This window comes from Rattus rattus, chromosome X (assembly GCF_011064425.1).
Source record: "Rattus rattus isolate New Zealand chromosome X, Rrattus_CSIRO_v1, whole genome shotgun sequence".
NCBI classification, from domain to species: Eukaryota; Metazoa; Chordata; class Mammalia; order Rodentia; family Muridae; genus Rattus; species Rattus rattus.
In genome coordinates, this window is record NC_046172.1 from 64891705 (window position 1) to 64906401 (window position 14697).

The 14697-nt window shown below is 41.7% G+C and overlaps 1 long non-coding RNA gene across 2 annotated transcripts in view; it reads right to left on the reverse strand.

The window, feature by feature from the left end:
• LOC116889295 overlaps window positions 1–14697 on the reverse strand; it is a 31236-nt gene that overhangs the window by 11812 nt on the left and 4727 nt on the right. Inside the window, exons 2-3 of one of the 2 annotated variants that reach the window (XR_004386372.1) lie at window positions 12866–12996; window positions 9336–9451 (exon numbers count right to left, since the gene is read on the reverse strand). This is a non-coding gene — a long non-coding RNA (uncharacterized LOC116889295). Of the gene's footprint in view, window positions 1–9335; window positions 9452–11083; window positions 11184–12865; window positions 12997–14697 lie in introns of those variants that run through there. The other variant, XR_004386373.1, reaches the window with a different exon arrangement.

The following is a 14697-nucleotide window of genomic DNA, read 5'->3' on the forward strand; positions in this document are numbered from 1 at the left end:
CTATATTGGATGAAAATTTTTATGCTTCCTTTTTTTTTTTTTTTTTTTTGGTTCTTTTTTTTTCGAGCTGGGGACTGAACCCAGGGCCTGGCGCCTCCTAGGCAAGCCACCACTGAGCTAAATCCCCAACCCCGGATGAAAATTTTTAAAAGAGAAAAAAATCTAGGAATGTAGCTCATAGTTCAGGAACGTTCCTACCATGTGCAGGGCCTGCATTCCAGCTCTAGTACCAGAAAATGTTTTAATTAAAAACTGAGAATAAGGGATACAATGAAAAGTATTTCTTGAGACATAATCTTCTATTTCCTTTGTTCTTACTTAGCTACTTATTAAAAGTAAAGAGTGTCATTCATTTCTTTGGTAAATTTCAAGTACATGTGCTTGTGCTCGAGTAAAGATATAGCCCTCCCAATATGATATGCAATATTCAATACACATTTTAACAAACACTTCCTGTTCACTTAACAGTGTACCTTGGTCTTTACACGGCAGTATATAAACATTTCCTCATTAATAGACTCATTGTACAGATTCACGAGGATTTATTTATTTAATGGGTGCTATTTAGACATTTAAGTTTTGCTATTATAAACAATGCTTTAGTGAGTGACTTGGTATACATGTTTTTCAAACATATAAACACTAGCATATCCATGAAATATGTTTTCAGAAGTGAAGCTGCTGGGTTACATACAGTCTATATGTACTCATAATCTGACAGTGCTAACACTACCTTCAATAAACATACCAAATTATGCTGTTACCAACAATATCCAGAGCCCTGGTAATATATGCTGACAAATATTTTGTCATTAAAATTGGGAAAACAATAATGCATTTCATTTCAACTTTTATTTTTGGGTTTCCAGTTTATAAAAATTCTCTTCCCTGCCATAGTTTCAGATCTAAATACAGTCTGATAGAAATCCAATCTAGTCTGAAATGAAGAAAACTCCAAGATGACTCTACCTTAATGACTTTTTTTATGCTCCTTTGGGCTTCTGTCATCTGTTAGTTTGAGAGTTGGGGAAAGCCACCCATGACTGCCAGAGTCTATGTAAAGGAAGTGAGTAAGTGGGTAAATGGTAAACCAGAAGCTGCCTTCATATAAACCTACAAAGGACAGAATCAGAGTAAGAGAACCCAGACACTAGCCCAAAGAGAGGAATCTTTTTGGAGATCCACAAAGGAAGAGGAAACCAGAGATGTGCAAAGACAGGCAACAAATTGGAAGGAACTAAGCTGAACATGGCTCACTAGTGGAAGGAGGTGAGACAAGCCACTTCCTACAGAATTTTCTTCTTTTCTCTGTAGGAGTGGGGACTGAAAAGGCTGCTCAACAAGAGTCCCAAATTTTACCAAGATTTACCAAAAAGTGTTAATCGCAACACAGAAACAAGTAACACAAAGCAAGGCTACAAGACTCCCACAGAAAGACCCTAATTCCTCAACTACAGAGCTCAAAAGATACTAACAGGTAAAATGCTGAACAAAAATCCCAAAAGTTCACTGACAAGAATGACCAATGACCTGAAAGAGGTTACAAACAAGCAGATGAATTTAATGTAGGATGTGAAAAATAAAGATACAAGGAAACACTGAGGAAAAGGTCAGCAAAATTGATGACAATATCAGCAACATGGGCAAAAGAATGGGAATATACAAGGGAGAATCAGCAGGAAAACTTGAACCTCCACGCCATATATGTGCAGGTATGTGCGTGCGTGTGTACACACACACACACACACAACACAGACACAGACACAGACACAGACACACACACACACACACACACACAGAGAGAGAGAGAGAGAGAGAGAGAGAGAGAGAGAGAGAGAGAGAGAGAGAGGTGCTGGAGAGCTTTCAGGACTATGACAAAGATGATGAGAGAACTGTGACCTATGACACACAAGGAAGAGCAGAAGAGATCAGTGATGATAAGCCAGAGGCTCTTTTGAAGGTCTCGGCCCTGTTCCGAGGCCCTGTCTCAAGGAGTCTCACAGGAGAGGAGTGATTTCCAACCTGAATCAACAGATATCATAGAGTAGGCAGATTGATGCTGGAGGCAGGTAAGTAAAATGTTTCGAAATGAAATCTGTCTTACGTAGAATAAACTGAACTATAAACCAGAGGATAAAAACTTGTACTCCAGTTGGAGAAAGCTCTGTCCAAGGGCATGGTTCTTATTCTGCGTGACCTCCAGGGGACAATACAACTGAAATTCTGGTGGGGTATGTCAGGTGACACTCACAGTGCTCCAACAGTGAGACACTCAAATGTGTATGGGAATTTCTCTGAGCACATCAATAAATACTCCTGGGACTTCAGGAGGATAAAGCCAAAAGTCCCAAGATAATGTAAAAAGGTAAATTAAGAGAGATATCTTATTTCCATAGATCCTTCCAAAACTTCAATGATAGAAAGTTCTATGGCTACTAAGTAACGTGCTCTCCAAATCACACTAAAGAGAAAATCCCAACTAACAGTGTCTCCATGATGTTCAGCATCAGAATGAAATATAATAACCCACTAGGTCACTTGTAATCCTTTAATAAAAAACCGTGTCCCAAGGTTGTACTTGTATATCTTAGTATAACTAGTCTTTGATTCTGTTGTCAACATGTAAAACCTATGTGTTGTCTTCCTACTTTAGTAGTAGCCTGCCAGACTGCAGAGCGGGGAGGCCCTGAGCTGTTGATTAGGCTGGACTAAGTTTTGCCCAAGGTTGCCTCAGTTTAGAAAGAGACAGGACAGAGATTTCTACAGAGAAGATCCTGAGGAATCTTTATTTGCTAGGTCCTGGGATGCAGGATGTTGAGACAGCCCTTTCCTTAAGATGGTTAACATGGGAAAAGGCAAACTTGACTGGCTGAGAAAGTGTTTGGTGTTACTTCATCTTGTAACTATTGGAACTGTGTTAGGCCACTGTGCCCAAACTTACTATGACTGAATTACAGGCTTATGCTAATTTTGACTGCTATTATGAGGTATTATACACTAGATGACATGCAAATAATAAAAATACCATTTCAGTACAAAGTCAAAGTTATGAATCAAGAAACAAGCAGCCTTGTCTCCCATTGACTTCATAAACGGGAGTAAGATAAGCTGTTCACTGTGTACCATTGACTACTAACCAGGCTTGTCCTCAGAGCAAAATTCACGGATACAATGCAGGAAGTAAATATCTGTCACAGTGTTGGGGGCTGGAAGTCTGAGATCACAGTGGCAGCACAGCTGGGATCTGATGAGTATTTTCTTCTAGGCTGCAAACTGCCAACATCTTGTATATACAAGGAGCTAGCTTTCTGGCCTCTTGATGTAAGGGAGGTAATCCAAGTTTCAAGGGCGACACATTTATCACTTAATTACTTCCTTGATATCCATAACACATTCATGACTTAGTGATTTTCTCCGTATCTACAACTAAGTGCCGGGGTTGGGGATTTGGCTCAGTGGTAGAGCGCTTACCTAGGAAGCGCAAGGTCCTGGGTTCGGTCCCCAGCCCCGGAAAAAAAAAAAAAAAAAACAACTATGCCATCACATTACAGATTAGCTTTCAATGGAAGGATATGAAGTTAGTCTATAAGGCCACACTGAGATATTGTCTCTGATTAAAAACTTGTGGACAATGGGGTGCTTGTTTGGAATTCTGCACAGAGTTGTATATTAGCTCACACTTGCAGCTATGGCCTAAGAAAGATCACTCAAGTAAAAGCAGAATTTAGGATGGCTAAAAACTACAAGCTGCACATTTTAGAATACAAAAAAACACTGCATAGAGACTGGACTGCTGGATCAGTAGGTAGAGAGTTTGATATACACGTGTGAGGGCCTGAGTCTGAGTTCCTGGAGCTCACATAAAGCCTAGTGCAGTAGCACTCTCTAATCCCAGTGCTCCTAGAGCAAAATGGAATGAAGAAAAACTCACAAGCCAACTGACTTGGTGTACACAGCAGCAAAAATACAACTCTGTATGAAGTTGGGAAGAGCTAATACCTGAGGATGCGCCCATACCACACTCTCATACAAATGTGCGACACGCACACACACGAAAAAAGAAATAAATAATAAATGAGGTGGGGATAGAGGGAAACGTAATTTTGACCACTGGCACATATGGGAACATATATCTATGAGAACACTGCTAAAGATGACAGTCATCCCAACATTAAGTCAAGAGTCAAGCAGCTGCAGCTCGCTGGCCATGGTAGTGCACACCATTAATCCCAGCACTCAGGAGGCAGAGGCAGGTGGATATCTGAGTTTGAGGCCACCCTGGTTTAATAGTGGCTTCAAAACAGTAGGTAGTAGGCAGAACTTCATAGTGAGACCCTGTCTTAAAATAAAATAAAATAATAAAAAATACAAAAGGATTAAGCATTTATGTCTCACTTCATTAATGGTGGGGAGGGGGACTGCTTTATAAACCAGTCTTGCCCTCATAGCAAAGCTCAAGGACACAATGTAGGAAGTAAAGAGATTAGTATACATTGTTATATAAAACTATCTATGCCCATGTTCTATTACAGTTCGTCAGGAACATTCCCTGGGCAGGTAGGGAAAAGGTGGTGAAGGAACAAGAAGGAATTTATAGGAAAAAAAATGACTTCATTGCTCCTATTATGGTAGTTCTGGGATAGCTTCTGGAATTTTCCTGTTGCCACCTCCCAGATCACCATAGGAGCACTGGTATTAGAGACACAGACTACCATGCCAGGTTTTAGATGGGTTCTGAAGATTTGAACCCAGTTCTTCATACTTGCATGAAAAGTACTTGGCCCACTGAGCCATCTCCTGAGCCTGTATTTTGACACACACACGCACGCACGCACGCACGCACGCACGCACGCACGCACACAGTAAAATGCTTCTATTAAAATAATGAACACATACATCACCTAAAATACTTATTTGATTAGTAAGAACAGAAAAATGGCTTAACAAACTTAAAATACACAATATTCATCACCCCTAAACTGCCTGTACACAGTGTACACGTATTCACGGGTGTCAATGTGTTTTAGTTATTTATTGCTTACTTTCCTACCACCTCCCCATCTCCTTCCCTTCCTTCACAGGGTCTCTAGCCCAGGCTGGACTGGAACTCCCTATTTAGACAAGCATGACTTTGAACTTCTAATCTCCCTGCCTCTGCCTCTAGAATGCTGGAAATAAAAGTGTGCCACCCCACTGGGGTTGCGTGGGCCCAAGCCTCATGAATTCTAGTAGCCTACCAATTGAGCATTATGCATTCCAGCCCTTTTTAAAACTTTGTTTTTCTTTTTGAGACAGGATCTCTTCATGTAGCCAGGGCTGGCTTTGAACTCTGAGTGATCCTCCTGCTCCAAACTCAACCCCGAGTGCTTCAGCTATTCCTTGTGTTTCTTTCTTAGGGTTATTTACTGTTTGCTTATGGTATACACTAAAAATATCATTCTTTTTTTTTTTTTTTAATTTTGTCCATGATGGTACAACTAAAAGGAAAAATTAAGAAAAAGATAATGTTATGGGGCACTTTATCTCATACTCATTGTTTACTGGATCTAAAAATAGCCATAAAAACACAATATTTATATATTTATTCATTCACTAGTCATGAATAGAGCTGTACAGCCTATTCATCCACAACAAAAAATTAGTCAGTAACCACACACACACCAAAGATAACGACAAAAGCCAGCCTAGTACAACTGACCTTCTAGTGAGCAGAGACAAGCAAAAACCATAGTAAAGAAATAAGTATGCAAGAAGAACAAAATGCAATTTTTAAAAAGAATCCTAAGCAGGATAACAGGGAACTGTATGTTTGGATGTGAATTCCCATTTGAAGTAACATGATCAGAGATAGGCCACACTGTAAAATGTCATTTAAACAAAGACTTGAGAGATCTGGAAAATAGGTGTGTGATATAACACTGGAAAGAACGCCCGCCCCCAAGGGAAAAAGAGCAGAGTGCATGAAAGCTTCTACTTTAGGAGTGGTAAGATGGTCACCACAGACAGGAGGAGGAGGAGGAAAGGGAGCACTAAGAGAGAGCATCTAAGAAAAGAAACTGGTACCCAAATCACAGACAGTCTTACAGACAAGTGTAACGGGCCCTAATTACCACGTTGTTTTTCAGTTGAGGCATTCGTTAGCATTGACTCTATGTTTCTTTTTCTCCAAGTTCTAGGGATTGAACCCAGACACCTATGCATGCTGGCCGCATTGTACCGGAGCTGTATTCACAGGCCCTGCCTACATGTTTAATAGAAGTACTATATACTCCAACTTCTGGGACATCAGTGCGGACAAGAGAAGGATAGAGCAGGGAAAGAATTAGGAAACAATTCTTATAACCCATACACCGATGGTGGCTTGGCAGTGCAGTCGCTCATTTAACACAACTACTTTGACAGAACTCACAAGATTTCTTTACAGGTGAAAAATGAGGGGTAAAGAATAAAGCCTGGTCATCCTCAGTCCGTGATGTGAATGATCAGGAGAATAGTAGCTGCTATTACCTGCCATGGGGAATAGTAAATATGAAGGTTTACATGAAAGTTGTACTAGTTCAATTAGAAGCCTGGGTGGAGTCTTGTGCAATTTTATCAATGAATCAGTGAAGAGCAGGGAGAGGTTCATTAGTCAGCTTTCTGGCAAAAACACCTAAGATAAACAACTGAAAAGGAGGAAGTTTATTCTGGGTCAGTTTCAGAGGTTTCAACAGGCACTGGCCCTGTTGTTTTGGGTTTATGGTGACATTCTACATCATAGCAGAGTACATAGGCAGGCCTGTTTCACTCATGGTAGTCAAGAAGCAGGAGGCCACTATCACTTCCAAAGGCATGTCCAACATGGCTTAAGTTCCTTCTTCTCAGCCTAACACCCCTAACAGTTCCACCCTCACAGCCTCCCAATAGTGCCATAGCAGGCCACCAAGCATTCAACACATCTTCAGAAGTGACTCAAGATCCAAATTATGACCAGGATGAACATAATGTAAGACATTTGAAGAAATAACATAATTTGTGATGTAGTAATGTGGGTAGGAACAAAAGCATGAAAGTGCCCGGCGCTATCTCGCCAGCAAGAACACGCGGGGACACACAAATCCTTCTGCAGCTAAAACGTTTATTGTATCTTAAAGAGAGGGCCCGGGACGCCGGCATGGCGCGGCTTATATACACCCTAGCGCGGGCATCCACACCTGATTGGTCGCTTACCCATGATCTCATAGGCACGCCCTGGAGTGGGCAAAGACCTGGCACGAACACACTCTTGCACATGCGCACACAGTTAACTTCCTGAAAGGAAGTCGGCTGGCGCGGCGGAGGCCAGCACCATCTTGTAATGGCAAAAGCTATCCCGGCTTTCCACGTGGGGCGCAGTGGAAGCCAGCACCATGAATGTTATTGCGGCTCTCCACATGAAAGAGAGTGAGTACCTTGAGGATATGGATGAAAACCTAGGAAGATGTTCTCAGGCAATGTTCATTCTTTGCGACTCATCGAAAGAGTGTGGTTTTGTGGTCTTTCTACCCTCTGCCTACAGGTTAGATTTTGCTGAAGAAAGTGGCATGTATCAATCTACATGAAGCAGTAAGTCACCCTTTATGCCTTCCCCTTTGGTCATGCTGAAGAGGCACAAATAGGCGCACCACAACTTGGGGCTTATAAAAGTGAGAAAACATCCAGAAATGTCACTCAGAGCAAGACAAGTGAAACCAGTATGACTCACTACCATTCGTAACCTTCAAGTAGGGACTGGCTAACTGTCAAGATTCCAGAGTTCCATTGGCCAACTTACTCTAAACTGCCATATGGATACCTCCGGTCCTATGAAATGCTTCATCCTTCATGCTGATGCTACTATCAGGAACTAAAAGCCATGCTTCTTCTAGAAAAGGGAAGAAATCTCTATGGCCAGCTCAAGTAAACCCAATACTTGGAGTTCACATGCTTAAAGCAAAATGTCTTCTAAAATGTATTGAAGAAAAAAAAGAATCTCGGCAGTGCACACATCTATGTACCTATATACACATAAGTATGTATATGTACTGATTCTTCCAGATGAAGGGTCACCTTGAAATACTTTTCTTCTAAGTTTCATGACAGTAAAAAACTTCCTGTCCCCAAACTCCTTACACAGAGTATCAAACAAATGAAAACTTCAGGAGGGAGATAGGACCATGTGATTCACTGTCTATTTAAGGTTCTAGGGAATTCAAATTTGTGGCTACACAAAGACTGTAACAGTGCCTCCTCCACTACCATATGCAAAAGCCAGGCGGCTTGCTATATGGAAGGGTAGCTTTCTCCACCACTATTTTGGGTCACACTGATTCTACTCTTTGCCTCTACCCTGAGCTCTAGGTATTACTTCTTTCATTCTATCACTGGGCAGATATGCTCGACTTCTCTTTTACCAGTTCATTTGGGAGCAAGTCTGGGCATTCTACAACAATTCTGGGCCCTCCCTTAACAGTTCCTGACATCTGCGGGAGGCCATATACATGGTTCTATCCACATTGATGTAAACTAAAGCAGACTGCTGCCCGATTGTTAAAGTAACTTTTATTCGCCGGATGGAATTGCTGTCTTGGAGACTTACTGCTGAATAAGCTCACTCTAGCTCTTTCTGAACTCCGGCTGGCTGGTTCAACTCAGGTATTCTGGCTGGAAACTCCTTTCCAAGCTGAATGATTAAATCTGGCTTCTCTCACCTTCTTCTCACTAAATTGCTCTGCTTGGCCTTATACTACCTCTGACAATTTGTTGCAATTTTCTGGCTCCTTCTTATTCTCTGGCTTGAATTGCTTCTGCACAAACTCAACTGAACTGCACTAAACTGACTGAACTGTCCTCTAATCAGATGTCGCTTTCAAATATTAATGCTTCCTACTATAAACTAACTTGACTTTCATTGTTTGGGATTCCAACAATGGGTATGTCTGGATTCCAGCCAGATGAATTAAAGGTGTATAGTCCCTTGCCAGAGCAACCATGTTGCTGGATTAAAATTCCTCTACATATGGTCCTTTTCTATTGACCTCTACTTTCCTGCTTCTTAGCGACCATTCCTATCAGTATATCACAAAGCAAGAGATCCATGTAGTCATTAGATCTCAATAAGGACAATTATGACACCTGACAGTTGGTAGGCTATAGCATGTTGGTAGCTACAAGAACTGTATTTTCGGACACTAGTTGCTCCTCGTGCTCTACAGAAGCCTTCAGCACCAGGATCTAAGACATGATTCATAGAAGCACTTTGGCCTGGAGAGCTGGGGCTTTAAGGAGCAGCTTATGCTGCTATACTGCCTAACCCACAACAAGGATAGGTCACCTACCTCCTCCAGGTCATATGAAGCTCGTCACCATCTTGATGATAGCTGGACCATCAGTGGGGGCACTGGGATGCCTGGGCATTGTTTCCACTTAATCTAGTAGTCCTCTGTGTTCCAGTCTGCCACAAATCAAGCACAATCTGTTTAGCTTCATCCTTATTTATTATATATATGAAAAATATACACCAAGTCACTTACTATTAAACAGGGAAGTACCCTTTAAGGTTAGTTCTCTTCAGCAACCGAGAACAGCATTCAAACCAGAAACTACTTGGATACCACCCCTATACACACAGTGGGAGACGCATACCAGCCTTATTAATCATCAGTTTGGTAATAAGATCTTCATTCACAGCATGATAATCTCAACATTTCCAAAAACCTTATTTTATTTGTGGTGACGGCTGGCTGATAAGCACATGTCATCTCATTCAGGAGCAAACTCTTAGACTGCTCATTGCCTCTTTTTTCATCAGGGCCCAGCATTTCCTGAATGAAACTTAGCAACGATTTCTACCCAGTAGCCCAAATTAGAATCCTTCTAGTTATTCCCAGCTTCACTCATGCTTGATGGTTCCTTGTTTCCTCCTCCTGCATCCCAGATTTCTCTATATATTATGTAATTCATGCGAGAGAGAGAGAGAGAGAGAGAGAGAGAGAGAGAGAGAGAGAGAGAGAGACACACACACAGAGTAGAGTGTGGGTAACTAAGAATCCCATAGCCTGTCTGCTTTTAGAAGTCAGGACTTTAGAGGCTAATCCTTCCCATCATCAATAACCAGGCTCACCTAAGAAAGCCACGGTCCAATACAGCACAAAGCCTACAGTATGGACAAGCCTATGACTCAGAACTCTGAATGTGATATATAAGTGCATCAAAGCCTCTGAAAGTTCAGATTTACTGGTTAGTGAAGACCTGGGGTACTGGTTAGTGGTTCACAAATTTAATTATATATCAGAACCACCTAGAAAGGGCATAAAACACGGTGGCTGGGCCGGAAACCCAGTTTTGGAGTAATGAGTGTAGGCTTTGGATTTGTAACAAGTTCCCTTGTGATTATGGTGGTGTTGGTCTGGGGAAGGCTGCTTGTAGAAACACTTGGTTAGAGATGAAGCTGGACTGAGGCCATGGCTCTATTTCTTTGTGGTTAAACTGCTGCTACCAACTCAGCATTAGTTTCTTCTATTTAAGGAGTTCAGCTATCAATCTGTCCAGGTCATTGAATGACAGAGTACGGAGGAAGCCCTTGGCATGGCTTAGTGTTTGCTAAATCACAAATGGATGGAAGCAGTCAGTAATGATTATGGCTTAAAACACACCATCGCATATCTTCCTCTAAGTGGTTTTTCCCCAACTACAAGAAATGTCTGTCCTCAAAATGTACCTACATTATATACAAAATGTAGCCTATATCCTAAATCTTAGTATTTAGAACAAAGAAGACAAAGTACTTTACAGTCTGTATCTGGAAAGGAGAAAGGTGCTGACTGTAGAAAGAACTGTATCCTAGTCAACTACAACCAACCAATAGAATGGGACAAAAGAATTTCCATTGTCTGGGACCCAAACACTGGGTGGGGTACCCTTAATATTTCAACTGAAGTGAAGTAGTGAGGTATCTTTAAGCAGGAAATGCAGAAAATTTCCCCACTCTGTCCCTTACATTTCAGCAATGTGCCCACCCATTTGCCTTTCTCAACCTTCCCCTGCAGCCCAAGCTCATACTTCCCTACCTAACTAGGCCACTTACCCTGCCTGACTCTAGTTACACTTCTTTTGCCAGGAATCGAATTTTCTCAGATCATTTGGTCATATGTCCATAGATATTAACTTGGACTGTGAAACCTTGAAGCTTATCATAGCTTCTTTCTGGAGATGTTTATGTTTTTGTGTCTCATCATTGTGCATTCCAAACCTAGAGAGGGAAACGAGCCAAAGGTGATGCTAGCATATACCTATAATCTCAGCAAACAGGAGAAGGATGGAAAATTCAAGGTTGAAGTCAGACTAAACTACAGGAAACACTTTAAAAGGGAAGGAGAGAGGGGGCAGAGGGAGGGGGAACTGAGACTGGGAGGAGAGGTAGAGAGGAGAAAGAGGAAAGGGGACACAGAACAGGAAGGAACCAAGAAGCATGAATCATACTTGGGAAGGATTCTAATTTTGCCCACCAACAATATGCCTGAGTTTATTTTACTCAATTTACCATGCTGTTTTCACGATTTCACTATGCTGAATCTTAAGATTCTTTAAAACACCTTCACAGTTACACTGCAGCAAGGCCCCATTGCAAACTCTTAACCAGAATTAAAACTCCACTAGTATTCCACTGATAGCACTGGAGGTCTGTAGGCACCACACTCTGTCCTCACATCAAAGCGAAGTCCACAGATGTCCAATCTGAAAGGATAAGATCCCAGGACCCATAGAGGACGAAGACAAGATGGGAAAGCAGAACAGGAAAAGGAAGGGAATCAGGCTCCCCCACCCTCAGGACTCTTAAAGCCCTAACACTCATGCATTGTGATCCAAGCTCTAGGGCTGGCACTTCTGCATCCCTTGAACCTCACTAGTACAACTTTCTATTCTAATGCTAGTTTTCAAAGTCTAGAAGTAACTACCAGGAATGATGCTGTAAGCATCTATACTTGAAGTCTATTCAAAGTCACTAATGTCACATCACAACATTCCTAATGTCCTCAATTATCATTTCTATATCCAGGATCTAGCACTTCAAGGGGTCAGATGTTTTCCTGTATGAAAGGATAGACGCTCTTATTCTCTTATCCTCTTACTCTCTTGCTCTTTCTGCCTCTCTGTATTTTCTCTCTCCCCTTCCCCCTACCCCCTCTTTCTCCATATGTTCCTGGCCAGCCTCTCCCCTTCCTCTCCCCTCTCTCTACCTCTCCCTATCTCCCCTCTCTCCCTCTCTCCTTTCTTCTTCTCCCCTCTCTCCCTTTCCCCCTCTCCCATTTTCGCCTCTCTCCCCTCTCCCCTCTCCATGTCCTTCTCTGGTCTACTTCATTTCCAACTCCCCTTTCCTTTTCCCTAAATAAACTATTCTATACTATACTGGTACCTCGGTAAAAGGATCCTCAGCATGGGCTCCTGAGGCACTCTTCCCCTTCACCATACTGCTTCTATCAAGCATATTCTGGCTTCCTTTTATAAAACACAAAAGTTATGGTTTTATATTGTTTTCTAACTTTAAAAAAAAAAGGATAGACGGATGTCTAGACAGGTGTGTGGATTTATGCCCTTAGAATCCCAGTGCTAGCTCCCCCCAGGTCCCCCCCCCCTTGCCTAGTCAACACCAGCCCTGACTAGACAAACTTCCCGCCAAACATCTGCATGGTCCAGAATACACAGCGGACTGGGTAGTTCAGTACAGCCCAATGCATATGTGCAAAGGTCTGAAGAATAAGGTCTCCCCCGCTCCCCCCGGCCCCCGCGCCCCAAGCCGGGGCTTTCATTTCCACCAGAAAAGGCAGCCACTTCGCATCCGTGCTGGAACAAAAATGCTCTGGCTTACCGAAAGGTGGGTGGCGTTCCGTACAAACCGATAAACAAGCTCAAGTTTCCCATCATCCTTGGCATTTTGAACACCGGAACCGCAACTTTCAAACAGCCGGAACTTCCTGCTGCTGCCATGGTTTCCAGGCTCTGATTTGAAGGAACAATATGTCAATCAATTGCGAATTCACTTCCGGGGCACCCTCCGGTGCTAAACGGTGGGGCATTCTGGTCAGTTGGCTTTAGCCTTCCTTTTTCAGTCTCTCTCTCTCTTTGTATCTTCACTGGTCCCAGGACAAACAGCCAAAGTCGGGCATAAAGGAAACACACTCCCGGCCTTTGTTTTTTACCTTATGAAAGATAGCCTCTTGGTGGCAGTATGATTTCACAAATGCATTCGGACTCGCTCTTCCCCTGCCCTTTGTGGTTAGAAAAACACTATCTCAGTCAAAAAAAAAAAAAAAAAAAAAAAAACTTCCTTATAGAAACTTGGACCTTTTCTGGCATTTTTAAATCCCCAGGCTTTCCTGATTCTAAGCCAATCTAGTGATTGGAAAAAATATTTTTAATGTGTTTCTTTGATTACTATGATTTCCTTAATTTGATACTGGCTTACTATATACTTTCCCGAATATGCATTTTTTTTCTTTATACAGAGGCTTATAATAGTAAATAAAAGCATAGAAGTTTAGTTTGTGCTGCTTTTAAAACTATGAGACTGGGTACTTTATGACCATTAGAAATCAGCTTTTTACATTTTAGAAGTTGGGAAGAAAAAGGAACGAAATGGTTATGACCTCTCACTGCGTTTAAAATTGAGCCTTGTTGCTTGCTACTCCAGAGGAACATCTTTAAATCACAAGATGGAAGAGATGTCAAGAATTCCTCCCCCATGCCATGCCTTTTTATAAAAATCACCTAATCTTTTTTTACAAGGGTTTTCCATCAAAACTTCTAAAGCCCATGCCTCCAAGCCTTACTGATTAAGTTCTGTGACCAAAATATTAATACTGTTGTACCTAACTGCCGTAAATTGAGCAGGCCTCCTATGTTAGCTGCTGCTCCACACTGCAGTGTAGAATAATTAAAAGTTGTATAGTTTTGTTTTCATTTTACAAGTGAGTATGTGTATATGTATATATAATTATATATATATAAGATATATAATTGTATATGTACAAGACTGTTTTAAAAGAGCATAATTAGGAATCAACTTAATTTTTCACGTATATTTGATGTTTTCTAGTTTTTCCTTCCTGAAAAGCAAATCTGTTCACTGGGTACAAAACAACAGTAGCTGGAGCTCTTGGCTGGCCTCTTGGAATTAATTTTCTTACTTTATGGTAGATTATTAAAAGGCATCTGGAGACAGAATGTGGAAAGAATGAGAGCTCTGATCTGACCTTAGGCACAACAATATTTATTCACAGTATTTTGTCACCCACATGAGCAATGGTCAAAATGTCTACAGGGGAAAATAGGACTATGGGCCCCTAATAGGGACAGGAATGTCCACACAGGAAGCTCAGAAGAATATTCTTTCAGCAAGAAGCTATCACTTCACACACTGAGAAAACTGAAGCAGCACTTGATGGCCATGAGGCAGGATGGAAGTGGGATTCTGGACTATGACACAAAGTTTAGAGACAACACATCAAACAGCTAGTGTCTTGGTTAGTTTTATGTAAATCTGACAAATCAACAATCTTCTGGGAACAAGGACTCTCAACTGAGAATTTGCCTTTATCAATTTGGCCTAGAGGCAAGTCTGTAGGCCATTTTCTTTGATTGGTTGATTGCTAGCTCACTGAAGGTAGGACCACCCCTGGGCATGTGGTCCTGGGTGACATA